The sequence below is a fragment of the Amblyomma maculatum genome, chromosome 5 (genome assembly GCF_055883805.1).
Source record: "Amblyomma maculatum isolate TAMU_Amacu chromosome 5, ASM5588380v1, whole genome shotgun sequence".
Taxonomy (NCBI): domain Eukaryota; kingdom Metazoa; phylum Arthropoda; class Arachnida; order Ixodida; family Ixodidae; genus Amblyomma; species Amblyomma maculatum.
Genome location: NC_139348.1, coordinates 25,499,795 through 25,513,704, shown reverse-complemented (window position 1 = coordinate 25,513,704; position 13,910 = coordinate 25,499,795). Strand labels below are relative to the sequence as shown.

The following is a 13,910-nucleotide window of genomic DNA, read 5'->3' as shown; positions in this document are numbered from 1 at the left end:
TGCAGTTAGCATTGACAGGAATAAGGACGCATTGGCGTTTGGAGTATGCAGTATTCCTTACGGCGCAATTGTGAATAACGAGCACGTTGCATCACGTCCAGGTGCCGAGGCGTGGGTGCAGTTCTGCCACAACGTCGGCCTGGAGAACACACCATGGCAACTACGTATGAGTTACGTCATTCAACGTCACTCATACGTAGTTGCCCCCCAATATGGCGGTGCCCATGAGCCGCCATTTGTTGGACCAATGGGCGTCTATGGAGCCTTCGCTACCATGTATATCTACTTTGGCTCGACCGTGGAGCGTAGCTACGCTACCCCGTCTCTTGCCCTGGTATGGCATCAGTAGTCACGTGACCGACTGCCGCCGTCGCTTGACCGTGAAGCGTGGCTACGGCGCGCTGAAGAGCCGACTTGCTACCCTGTCTCTCGCTCTGGTATGACGTCAGTTGTCACATGACGACCACCGACCGTGAAGGGTAGGCTCCAGTACGGCGAAAAGGCGAAACCTGGCGTAGTATTGCTTTCGCAATAAAACCCTCTCGTGCTCAAAGGGTTACATAAGAGGAAGAGAAGCGTGAGCGACAGGAACGCAGTCACGCGGCTGCCTTCGGCACAGGAACGCAGTCACGCGGCTGCCTTCGGCACAGGAACGCAGTCACGCGGCTGCTTTCAGCACAGAAACGCAGGCACGCGGCTGCCTTCAGCGCAAACCAACAAATAAAGCATTTTTCCTCTCTTAAAATTGAAACGGTTGTATCGGTTTTCTTATTCTGGTGGATCGTCCAAGAATGGGCTGCAGGAGGTCAGTCACAATAATAAAGTCGAATGCTGAGCTAGTTGGTCACACATATCTTGGAAGAAGGCAGCAGAGTAGGTAACAACATAAAGCGTAAGAAGCAACGTTGTCCTTGTGTGCGTGTGTGTGCCTCTTACGCTTTGTGTTGTTACCTACTCTGCTGCCTTCTTCCAAGAGAAGTCAGTCAATTTCGACGGAACCAGTGGACGCTCAGTTGTTGCTGGAGATGGTTCTTCCCCCTGGTCGGCTGCTGACGGCTGAGGGCTTTGTTCTTGCTCCAATTCAGTGGTCCTGGGCGTATGCAGAGGTGACAGATCCGCACTAATAGCCTTGTCAGGACCGCCTTCCAATTTCGCGCTTGCAGTGGCCTCTACACACGCAGTCCCTGGCATAAACTCTAGACGACGGCGGACTTCGGCGACGTGGCGCTGCACTGCTCCGGTTGGCAAGTTCACTGTTATCATTCTCGCCCCCGACGTCGTCTGTACACTACCGGGCACTCATCTTTGGAAGGCGCCGTAGTTCCGCACGTATACGCTCCTGCCTGGCGAGATGGTCCTGTCGTAAGCGCCCGCCGACGAGTCCGCATCTCTGGGTGGCTGACATGTGTCTAGCCGGGAATGTAGCTGATAGCCGAGAAGCATCTCGGAAGGTGACCTTCCTTTTCTTAGGGGGTCTTCCAGCTGTCCGTCTCCCATTTTCCGCAACCCGTCCTTCGCGGTCCGAACCACTGTTTCTCCTGCTTCGTTATACTGGGGGGTGGTGCGCAGGTGCACGATATTGTTTCTCGATACGAAAGTGGCCAATTCCTGACTTGTGAATTGTTTGTCATTATCGGACATGATTGTGCGTGGCACGCCAAACCAGCAAAACATGCTCCTTCAGCATCATATTGTACTAGCTGTATTTGCGTGCTTCAAATTTACTGCTTCAATCCACTTCGTGTGTGCATCAACCACTATTAGTATCATCTTGCCGCTTAACGGACCTGCAAAATCTATGTGAATAAGAGACCACCGGTCCACTGTCTTCGGCCAACTCGCTCGTAGGGCTAACGTAGCATTGGCAAGTTTTGCAATCAGTTGCGGCACTGCGCAGACCAGTTTTGAATGTCCCTGTCCAGGACTGGCCACCAAAACAATGACCGCGCGACTGATTTCATTGGCGAGGAGCTCTGATGAGTTTCATGTAGCAGCTGCAACATCCGTTTCTGCGCTTTCCGCGGTATCACCACTCTGTTGCCCCAATAGATCAGACGGTGCCAACGATAGCTCCATCTCCGCGGAAAGAAGTAAAATCTTATATCTTTGATCTGTATGTGTATTTTGTTTCTTTCTTTCTTTATTTTTATTTTTTTTTTAATTTTTTTCTTCCCCGTCATTTCTTACTGCCTTTCTTTAGTTTTTAGTTTGAGTCTTGTGTAATTGACTTACTGTGCCGCCCCTGGGCTTGCTCCATTTTGCCGAGCGCTGCCCCACAAGCCCATTGTTGGCTTGGGCAGGCTCGTATTTGTATGTAATTTTTTGAAAAAAATAAATAATTTATATATTTTTTACGATCAAAAAACGGCAACAAGTCTCTCGCCATTCCCTTAGTGGTTTTAGGCCATCCATGCAAAATGATGTGCATGACACTGGCTATCCTCAGGTGTTTGGCCGTCAGCTGCTGCAACTCGTGCGTCGTCACTATACCTTCTTCCAGGGATTCCAACGAAAGGACATATTCTGGTGGTTCGCCCTCGGTCCCCGGTTCCGTATTCGGCGCTGGTAGCCTGCTGAGGGCATCTGCTGTCAGCAGCTGTTTCCCTGGCCCGTACTGTAGCTTGTACTGGTAGCCGCCCAAGAATAGTGCCCACCGTTTAAATCGCGCGGAAGCCATCGGCGGCGTCTGACGGTCAGACCTGAACAGTCCCAACAGTGGTTGATGGTCAGCACCAGGGTAAACGGCCGACCTAGAAGATATTCACGGAAGCGAGAAACGCCAAAGATGAGGGCTAGGGCTTCCCGCTCCAGCTACGACTAGTTTTACTCTGCGTTTGTTAGTATTCTGGAACGGAACCCAATTGGTATGTGCTCATTTTCTATTGAATAAAAGAGCACGGCGCGCGCACCATACGGAGATGCGTCACACTCTAATTTCAGCTCATTGATAGGATGAAACCGCACGATAATTTGTGCGTTATTCAGGCTTTTTGTTTAGATCGCTCGAACGCCGACTGCTGCGGCTGTAGCCACTCCCTACGGGTGCTTTTTTCTATGAGTTGATATAATGGGCTGAGCGCAGTCGATATATTTGGCGGAAACCGTGCGTAGTACGTGAGCATACCAAGAAACAAACGCAGCTTTCTGACGTTACTTAGTCGCGGGGCTTGCATAATGGCGTCTACGTTCTTTTCGATAGGGTGTAGGCCTTGCCGTTCGATTCGATGCCCAAGGTAAGTCACTGAAGGCTGCCGGAACTTGCATTTGTCGGTCCTAAGATTGACACCATGCTCCCGGAATCGTTCCAACACTTTCATGAGCCGCGTTCTGTTGTCCCTTTTGCCTTTTGACACTAACTCGTTGTCAAGGTAGGCTTGGACGCCTGGTAGCCTGCTGAGTACAGTGTCCATTTTCTTTTGAAATAGCTGGTGCAGAAGCTATACCAAGTGGAAATTTGTTGTGACGAAAAATTCCGCGATGCGTGTTAATGGCACAATGTCCGCGTGATGCTTCGTCAAGGGGCAATTGATTGTACGCGTCCTTCGAATCCAAGGTGCTGAAGTATTCCCCTTCATTTAAGTCAGCGAATATATCCTCGACCACTGGAAGTAGGTAATGCTCTATATCACATGCCGGGTTAAGCGTGACTTTAAAGTCTCCGCATATTCTTACGGTGTCATTTTTTTTTTCAGAACAACTGCCATGGCCGTAGCCCATACTGAATTTTGCACAGGTGATAAGACCCAAAGGGACAATAAACGATCAATTTCACGAGAGCCCTTATCACGAAGGGCGTAAGGAAGTGATCTGGCCTTACAGAACTTCGGAGTCGCCGTCTGCTTGAGCTTTAGGCTTGCTGGTGGTCCCTTAATGAGCCCCTGGTCTGTCGAAAAGACATCTTTATACTCAGCGAGCAGTTTGTTCTTCATGTGGTTGACTGGTGCGTTTCTTGTCGAATTCGGCGCAGTGAGTTCTGTCATCGGAACGCCCGCCTTGTCAAGTGCCGCAATCAGATCGCGGTCACACAGGCTTGGTCTTGAACAGTCAAGCAAAATAAGTGGACAGATTACCGACACATTTTTGCATCGTACCGGAAATTCGAGCTCACCAAGCACCGGCAGTTGGCCCGCGTAACATGACAACTTCACATGAGGCGTTTTCAAGCGTCGCCACTGCGTTTAGGGTCGGTCGTAAACGTTCCGTGATATGATGCACACCAGGGATCACACTTTCAGTTCCAGGTCTAATACCCGCCACCGAAATGTGCGGCGAAATTGTAGTTCCAACCCCTTTTTTCCTTTCAGAAATTAACGTCCAGACGTGCACCTCATCCATAGACGCGGTTTCCACTGTCAATGCCTTGACACTCGCAATTACAGCATTTTAATCTGTTCTGCCCTTGTAGCACTTATTCACCAAATGACCACGTTGCCTGCAGCGGAAACATCGTGCTTTATCCCGGCGGCAGGCGTTGTCATCGTTTGTCCGGCTTCCACATCGTCCGCACTGCTGCGCTGCGCCGCTGGTATGATCATCTCGCGACGAAAAGCGATAACTGGCTTGCATTCTTAGCACCGTTGGTTGTTCTGCACTAATAGCGTTTGTATCGTACTCGGCTGTTGCTGCTGCTATTGCAAATGTTTCGGCCTACTCCAGCGTCGTCTTTCTTCGCCAGTAACTGCTTGCGTTCGTTAGTTGAGCGTACACCGCAAACAATTCTATCTCTCAGCATTCAGTCTAGAGCTGTCCCAAAATTGCAGCCGTCTGCTATGCGCAGTATTTCGACCAAAAATGCCTGCATTGCCTCATCCTCTTGTTGGCAACGGGTGAACTATTTATATCTCTCCGCTATCTCTTGACGCTTCAGGTCATAGTAGCTGTTTAAAGCTGCAACTGCTTCGTCAAAACGTGAGGGAATTCGGCGACCGAGGTACAATCCGTCCCGCTAACACTTGCACTGTATGCGTGCTTAGTGCTGCCACAAGCAAGGCTCGCCGCCGTCTAGCATCAGTAATAGCATTGGCTTTAAAATATGCTTCCGTCCTTGTAAAGTATACGCTTTCCACTTATATGAGGTGTCGTCGAAGGTCGGGAGCTGCAGGCTAATGATAGCTCATTTTGAAGGTAGCGCGAAAAACTAGGACCAACGAGTAGAAGCCCACAACACGAGTGGACACATAGCGGAAGAACACAACACAAAACACTGCTGGGTTTTTATCACGTCAACCTTTATTGGATGGAGCAACAAGGTTTACATAAAAAAATCTGGTATCTGTTTCGGGTCAAGGGTTTCCCCCGTCTTGAGCGATAATTTTCTGTGGGCGTGTGATAGGTGGCTGCAGCAAGATTTAGAAGGGGGTGTCAAGAAACTATTTAGATATGTTGACGATGTTCTTGTTTTTCGTGTTGTGTTCTTCCACTCTTTGGTCCTCGTTTTTTGCGCTACCTTCAAAATGAACAAGATTCAACTAGCCTAACTTTCAACTTTACTACTGGTCATAGCTCTCATCGGTGCTTCAAGTTGCGGTAGGCTGTCGATTTCAGCTTTTACCGCATAGGTAATTTTAGAACTCGTCGTCACTGCGAACTGCGCAGCAACACGAACGCTGGTCAGCAGTGAACAACAGCGTTTATTGACCAGAATCGAGATTATAAGCCCTCTCGTGCTGAGAGGAGAGGGAGAGAAGCGTGAGTGACAGGAACGCAGTCATGCGGCTGCCTGCGGCACAAACCAACAAATTCTCTAGTAGGACGATTGCGGCTACCATGGCTAGAGTCGCAGAATGGCGGCTGAATCATCACGAAACTGAAAGCATGCTGCTACGTGTTCGACCATTATATATGCTGCAGTGTATTAAACTCCAACGCAACCGTACAAAATATATATATATATATATATATATATATAAAGACAGCGAAGCTAGACTCACATGAGGGTGGAAAACTGGGCAAGTTGTTATGGATCCATTTTGTGGCACCGTAGGGACGAGAACAGAAGGAGAGAGAGACAGAGCAGGTGCTCTACTATCAACTGACAAAATGTTTTCGGGATGTATCGAAGCCACAAGGTAGGCGGCCAGTGTCCGATCGTGTACGTCCTTTGGTGTCTTATTTTTGGAGGAATGGATTGAGGGCTATGGTTAAGGACAAAAGGAGTATTTTCGTGATCTTGCCGAAAGGCCTGTTCTTTGAGAGGTCCGAAAAAGTGATTGATAAATGTTTTACCCGACTGCCTTTTAAAGCTTCAGCTGTGAAAAAGAAGGCACTTAAGTTACTTGGGGATCTCAACCTTGGGCGTTTGATGTCAGGTGTTAAAGCGGCACAGGCAGGTCAGCTTAGCGTGTTCTTCATAGCAAAAACACACATACCGGACATCCCCTTCCAGGTTATAGTCTCAGAAGGCACTACCTGGCAGCCTGATACGTCGGGCTACCTACAGAGCCACCTCAAGTCGTTGGTTATAGCTGATCCCTTCCTTGTTCCTAGTTCAAACACAGTGATTCAGTTCCTGAAGCGCAATTAACCTCACTGTGCTTCAGCGTTCAGTATTGACGCTGAAGATCTTTTCTATTCACTGTTGCACGTGCAACTCTTGCAATATGTTAAGGAATGTATCAGGCTATAAAGCAATGAGAATGCCATCTCCCGCTGCGGGATTTCGGTTAACAATTTCCTTGACTGCTGCCGTTTTATCACATCAACCTTTATTGGATGTAACAACAAGGTGCACATTCAAAAATCTGGTATATGTATCGGGTCAAGGGTTGCCCCCGTCTTGAGCGATAATTCTCTCTGTGCGGTTGATAGGTGGCTGGAGCATGATTTAAAAGGGGTTGTCAAGACAATATTTCGTTATGTTGATGATTTTCTTGTTTTTGTGGACTGTTGTGCCCCAACCGTGTTGTGGTCAATGTTTTGAAGGCTTTCAAAGAAAGGGGCGGTGGTTTCAACTTCACGTGCGAAACCCTTCATAATGGAAGAATCCAATTTTTGGATCTGTCTTCGACTTTTGTAGGTCAACACGTGTGCTGGTCTTTTTAGCAAGGTCTTGTTAGCCATTAATAAATTTTTTATCAAGTCATTCGAAGGTTAATAAGAACGGCTTTGCTTGTAATGCATTCAGATGGCCGTCACAAAGTCATGTCCCCATCGAACTAACATAGCCTTTGAGGCTCAGGGGACCAAGCTGAGAAACGCAGCGTTTCCATACTTTGTGTTGGCAGCGGCAGTGCTTCGAATCCTGAAGCAGCTGAAGCTAAGCCTAATGATCGTAAGGGCACAAAAAAAAAAGAGGCCAGGAAAAGGAGAAGTTCGCTGTCATCCCGTACTTTCACGGTGTTCCCTATGGCCTTAAGAAGGTGGCTGGCCGTTACGACGTGGACATGGTGTTTTCGTCTAGAAACAAACTAGTCCGAATATGTCCTGCTGTCGAACGGAGAAACCCTCTGCGGATGAAGATGAATTGGTGTGGTGTGAAGCACTCTGATCCGTTGGTGGAATGTGCCAGCGGGTGGTTTACACAATTCCGTTTTCCTGCGGCCTGTACTATACGGGTCAGACGGGGCGCTGTATCAATGTGCGATTTCGTTAGCATGCCAGGTATTCGAAGGTGGGTCGGGGACACGCTTTTCAAAGCATGTCAAGGCTCATGATTGCACACCTCTGTTCCAAGATTCACGCGTTATCTTAGAGCATAACGACAAGTCAGCCCAAGAAATTGTGGAGGCATTTAAAATAAAAGGGTCATGTGTAAGCGCGCCCTCGCTATTGCTGCTTGAAGCTGAATTTGACTATCTCAAACATGTGATAAGGCGATACAGTGTGACACCAGGTCCCGTTTGACACTGGCCTCGTAACTATGGACCGGAGTGCGCATGTTTTGACTTCGTTTCTTTGTGCGTTTTTTTGGGTTTTTTTTTTTCACTAATACTACATGTCCCAATAAATTTTTGTCAGTTGATAGTAGAGCACCTGTTCTGTCTTTCTCCCCTTCTGTCCTTGTCCCTGTGGTGCCACCACAAGATACATTCACATGCTGGACAAGTACGGTATATCGTTGTGTTCTGCTTTTTCACGCTTCATATTATCGCTTCTGTTGTTACGTACAACTTTACGTACAAGGGACATTTTGTTTATTCACTTTCACAATTTAGAACGCCTAGTTGAACTGTTGCCAGATATACCCTTATGCTCGAGTTCGCGCAGATTAGTGATTTGGGTCTAGATCGTGAGTTTGCGTGAGAAGATGTCGCAGTGAACAAAAAAGGGTTTGAAGGCTAAAGTGCGTGGCATTCTAGAGCGGACTTTTAAATCATTTAAGTGGCACATGGAGACACTGAACTACCCGTGCGAATGCGCAGTATTTTGTCTAAAGTGCTGAGAAGGAGGCACGTAATGCACCAACCGGAATACGGTAAAATATTCCTCCTGCTATAAACGATCGGAACTCAACTATAGTGACCTTTTGAAACTTTCTTTGAGGCGCAGTAAGTGGGTAATTCTTAGAAAAGAAATCCTCACCTATAGGGTTCTTTCGCGATTTGCTTCGGATGAAGGGTATGTCGCTCCAGTAGCATTTCGAGCGATTTTTTGTTTTTATGTTACTCTGCTTGGTCACGGCTAGTTGGCATGAAATTAGTTCAACGAAAAAACGCAGCCTTTTGATAGGAAAAGAAAGACGAGGACAATACAGAGCTACACATCGCCAAGATTAATTTCGCAATCAATCTGGCAATTAGGTAAACATTCTTCAGTTGAACCTGCAATAATCGTGTTGTTAGTTGGCTGCTGTACGATGAATAGCTGCTATAAAGCATGTATGCTGCTGAGGCATTGCTTTGTATTTATTTCTTTTTTTTAGCCTCGAAATTCTCAACGCTGATATTCCGTCGCTCAGGGTACACGCCGTGGCGTGGCATACGTTAATGTACACTCGTGCGCAAAAGTGGAGAGATCCCATTAACCACTGCAATTATTTTTCCTAACGAAACGGTGCTACTGAAAAATTTGCTTAGACGAGATGAAAAACGTATTACCGGACTACTCTATGCATAATTTTGAAATAACTGTTTCTCCCTCCGAAAAGGCTGGCGTGCAGTTTAGTCAAAACGCGTGGTCTCTTCACTTTTGCGCACGAATGTACATTCACACAGATCACAGAATTAGAATGATGCCTACCGCAGATTTCATCTTATAAAGAGAACAATGCATAAAAAGCGTTCACATTACTTTCTTTCTTTTTTTTTTTTTTTGAAGTGTGTACTGATTTTCTTTTGCATACATGCCGATGACGTATCGACGATCCTCGCATTGCTATGTTTTCAATGTGTGCGTTTGTCTTTGCCTGTATGTTTCTTCGTTCCGACTGCCTCTCAAATGTTCTATATTTGAAATTGGCAGATGATCTCGCACTCGGTACACTGAAATTTCAACGCCACTCTCCAGCCTTGCAAAATTATGAGATAATGAATTTGGCAAAAACATTTTTTCCTTTACGTGCTCTTTGAACCTATACTGCCCTGTCCTAATACAATTCCTTCCACTGACACTGAAAACTTTCCATGTTGTTTGCTGCAGTACAAGGCGCTTTCATGATTCTTCATGGATCCCCCCAACCATTCTTCGGAGGGCTTGGCATGACCGGTTCGTTGTCGACTTGGGCACGTTTCTCATCTGCGCAAGATTTTTCAGAGTGGATAATTTTAAGAATAGTGCAGCGGTGGCGTAGAGGTATAACATTCGGCTCGCATGCAAGAAGACCGTGGTTTGAATCCAGGTGCCGCGCAGTTCTCCACCGGATAAAAAACAAAAACCGTGGGCCGATAGAATTCTATAAACAGGTTTGGGGTGCGACTTCATGCCGGAGAACACCTCCGGCAACACACTCACTCATCAGAACAGGAGATGGCCATTCTGGTAAAATAATTGGCCGCAACCTCTCATGATTAGTCTATAATACCCCGACCCTCAGTCACAAGCGGTTGTGGAACAATTGGCCACGGCGGTGGTCAGACCAGTGACGCAGCGGCGGGTGCTAAGAATTTCTGGCTCCGCTGGACAGGCCGCTATTAGAAACTGACCCTAACAACGTTTAACGCTACAACCCTAGCTAGTGAAGCTAGTTTAGCAGTGCTGCTAGAGGAACTAGAGGTTATGAAATGGGATGTCATAGGGCTTAGTGGGGTTAGGAGGCCGAATGAGGCATATACTGTACTTGACGGGATTGTACTGTGTTATCGAGGTTTACCGGAGAGGCGAGAACTAGGAGTAGGTTTCCTACACAATAAATATATAGCTGGTAATATAAACGCATTGTATAGAATTATTATGAGGGTGGCAGGTATCGTAGTCAAGCTTATTAAGCGATATAAGCTGCAAGTTTTAAAGGCAATGCGACTACATGTAGTCATGATGACCAGGCAGTTCAAAGCTTCTAGGAAGATGTAGAATAGGCATTGCGGAAAAGAAAGAAGCAGTATACTAAACTAATAGGCGACTTCAATATCAAGGTAGCGAAAAAGCAGGCTCAGACCAGGAAGTGGGTGACTATGCCATTTCTTTAAGAATAGCAGGGAGAGTTACTAATTGAGTTTGCAGAGCGCAATAACTTACAATTCATGAATACCATCTTCAGCAAATGGAAGAACAGGACGGACACTTGAAAGAGTCCTAACAGGGAGACTAAAAATGATATTGACTTCATACTGTGTTCTAACCCCGCCATTATGCAGGATGTAGAGATAATCAAGAAAATACGATGCACTGACCACAGGATGGTAAGGTCTCGAATTAGTATAAAATTGAACACGGAACGGAAGAGATTAGTAAGAAAGAAGTCCATCAACGAATTAGCGGTGCGGAGTACTGCAGACGAGTTCAGGATCACGCTACGGAATAGATATTCAGCCGTAACCGAGGATGACGACATTGGCCTAGAAGCAATGAACGATAATTTCAGAGATATCCTTACTGAATGCGCTGTAGAAGTAGGCGGTAGGATAGTTAGAGAGGATAATGGTAAGCTGTCTAAGGAGATGAAATATTTAAGAAACGCCAAAGTATGAAAGCTTCCAATCCAACAGATCAGATAGAATTGGCAGAGCTATCAAAGATAATCAATCAGCGCAAAGTGGCCGATATAAGGAAGTATAACATGGAGAAAATCGAGCATGCTGTAAAGAACGGGGGAAGCCTTAAAGCGGTAACGAAGAAATTGGGCATAGGCAAACACCAGATGTATGCGATAAGGGACAAGGCGGGCAACGTCATCACTAATATGGAAAAGATAGTCAAAGTAGCCGAGGAGTTCTATAGAGATCTCTCCAGTAGCCAAAGTAGTCAGGACCGTAATGATTTTGGTGATAGGGAAAAACAGACGTTCCACCAGTGACGAAGGAAGAGGTTAAGAAAGCAATAGAAATCATAAAAGGGGGAAAGCAACTAGAGAGGATCAGATAACTATAGACTTGTTGAAGGACGGGGGGATATCGTGATAGAAAAACTGTCCACCTTGCATACGCAGTGCCTGGTGTCATCGACGATACCGGAATCATGGAAGAACGCGAACATTATTCTCATTCATAAGAAAAGGGACGCTAAAGATTTGAGAAATTACAGACCAATCAGCTTACAGTCTGTTATGTATAAGGTATTTACTAAGGTAATCGCTAATAAAACCAGAACAACGTTAGGCTGCAATCAAGCAAGTGATCAAGCAGGTTTTCGAAAACGGTACTCTACTATCGACCATATCCGTACCAGCAACCAGGTGATAGAAAAATGCTCGGAATATAACCAGACCTTATACATAGCATTCGTAGATTACGAAAACGCATTTCACTCGGTAGAAACATCGGCGGTGATGTAGGCATTGCGAAATCAGGGGGTAGACGAGCCGTACGTGAAAGTGCTGGAAGATATATATCGGCTGCACAGCAACCATGGTTCTGCATAAAGAAAGTAACAAAATTCCCATAAAGAATGTTGTTAGGCAAGGAGACACGATCTCCCCAGTACTATTCTCAGCTTGCTTGGAGGAAGTATTCAGAGATTAGGAGTGGGAGCAGTTAGGGATAAGGGTAGATGAAGAATACCTCAGTATTCTGCGATTTGCTGATGACATTGTTTTGCTAAGTAACTCTGGAGATGAACTGCAAAGAATGATTGATGACCTAGACAAGAAAAGTAGAAAGGTAGGCCTGAAAATCAATATGCAGAAGACTAAGGTCATGTTCAACAGCCTCGAGAAGGAACATCAGTTTCCGTTAGGTAGCGAAGCACTGGAAGTAGTAGGCGAACATATCCACTTAGGACAGGCGGTAACCGCGGATCCGGACCAAGAAACGGAAATAACAAGGAGAATAAGATTGCGATGGAAGTCCTTTGGCCAGCACTCGCAGATTGCGACTAGCAGCTTACCGGTATCGCTGAAGAAGAGTGTATAGAACAGTTACATCGTGCCTTTACTCACCTAGTGGGCTGAAACATGGAGGCTAGCAAAGAGGGTTTTACTTAAGTTGGTGACAAAGCAGAGGTCTATGGAACGAAAAATGGTAGCGGTAACGTTACGAAACAGGAAGCGTGCAGAGTGGATCAGAGAAATAACTCAAGTTATTGAAATTCTAGTGGAAATCAAGAAGAAGAAATGGGCATGGCCAGGACATGTAGTGCGAAGAAAGGATAATCAATGGTCGCTTAGGGCAACAAACTGGATTCCAAGGGAAGGAAAGCATAGGATGGGTCGGCAGAAAGTTATGTGGACAGATAAGGTTAAGAAGTTCGCAGGGGTCAAGTGGATGTAGCTAGTACAGGACCGGAATAATTGGAGGAATATAGGAGAGGCTTTCGCCCGGCAGTTGATATAGTCAGGATGATGATGACGATGAATTTGAGCATTGCTTCACCTCTGCATTTAAAAGCATAATTAGACTGCGTTATGGCTCCCGTCTGCAGACCGGATTCATATTCACGTTCCCCTTCAGCACGTTGCTTCAATCAAAATCTAATACCTACTATTTACGCCTATTATGTTATCCCACATCCCAAAGTGTATGGCATAGATTTGTAAGCTTCTGCACTAGGTGTTAACATACTGCCCGACAGGTATAAGTGCGCTGCTTTGACCAAACACTCCGAACGTCCGTGCGTGACCTAGAGGAAATAAGCATCCCGGATTTTTCTCTTATGTTCCATTCGCATCTCACAGCTGCCAATTGGAAACCAGGCATTCTGGAAACAGTCTATACCAGCTTCACGATTGTACCGCATGTGACATACTGACTTCCACACGTCCGACGCATGATCGTGAGTTTCGCTCAACATGCTCACCACCTGCGCTTTCCACCATACACCTTAACATTCTCATCTTCCACCATTGCCAAACAGAAGCATCACGTACCACAACAGTACCGTTCACAGTGCTTGTAAAAGCTTGACAGTTCCTGCAATATTCTAGGTGCCTTTAAGACAGTTTACTGAATGACATTACGATAGGATTTGAGCGTCCCTCAGGATATCATGGTAACCATTTACCATACCGTCCGAGATGACAGTATTCCGATTCCGGGGGACTAAGTAGACTCTTGTACTCCACGTTCTCCAGTGTCAACTATGATAGGATATGCAGCTGCCCACTACTTTAATCAGTCTGTAAGGGAGCACCTGCGTGGTTTAAAAGCCGTGTGTCTTACTCCTCGCTCGAGGGACTTCAAGGTTCCACTCCATATATACCCACCCATCTTTAAGTAGCCCGAGTTGCAAGCTTCTGCCATGTCACAAGTTCGCACAACCTGTCGTCCGATCAGCAGCTTATTTCACCGGACAACTACCGCCTGGAAAACCATGCCAGTGGCTTTGACTCAAAACGCCGAATTTTCCTCAGAACAGTTCTTTCGAGGCATTTGCGATAATAT

At 46.3% G+C, this 13,910-nt stretch overlaps 1 pseudogene; it reads right to left on the bottom strand.

The window, feature by feature from the left end:
* Positions 1–1,877: 1,877 nt before the first annotated feature.
* Positions 1,878–4,732, bottom strand: LOC146187883 (uncharacterized; annotated as a pseudogene).
* Between the last annotated feature and the right edge of the window lie 9,178 nt (positions 4,733–13,910).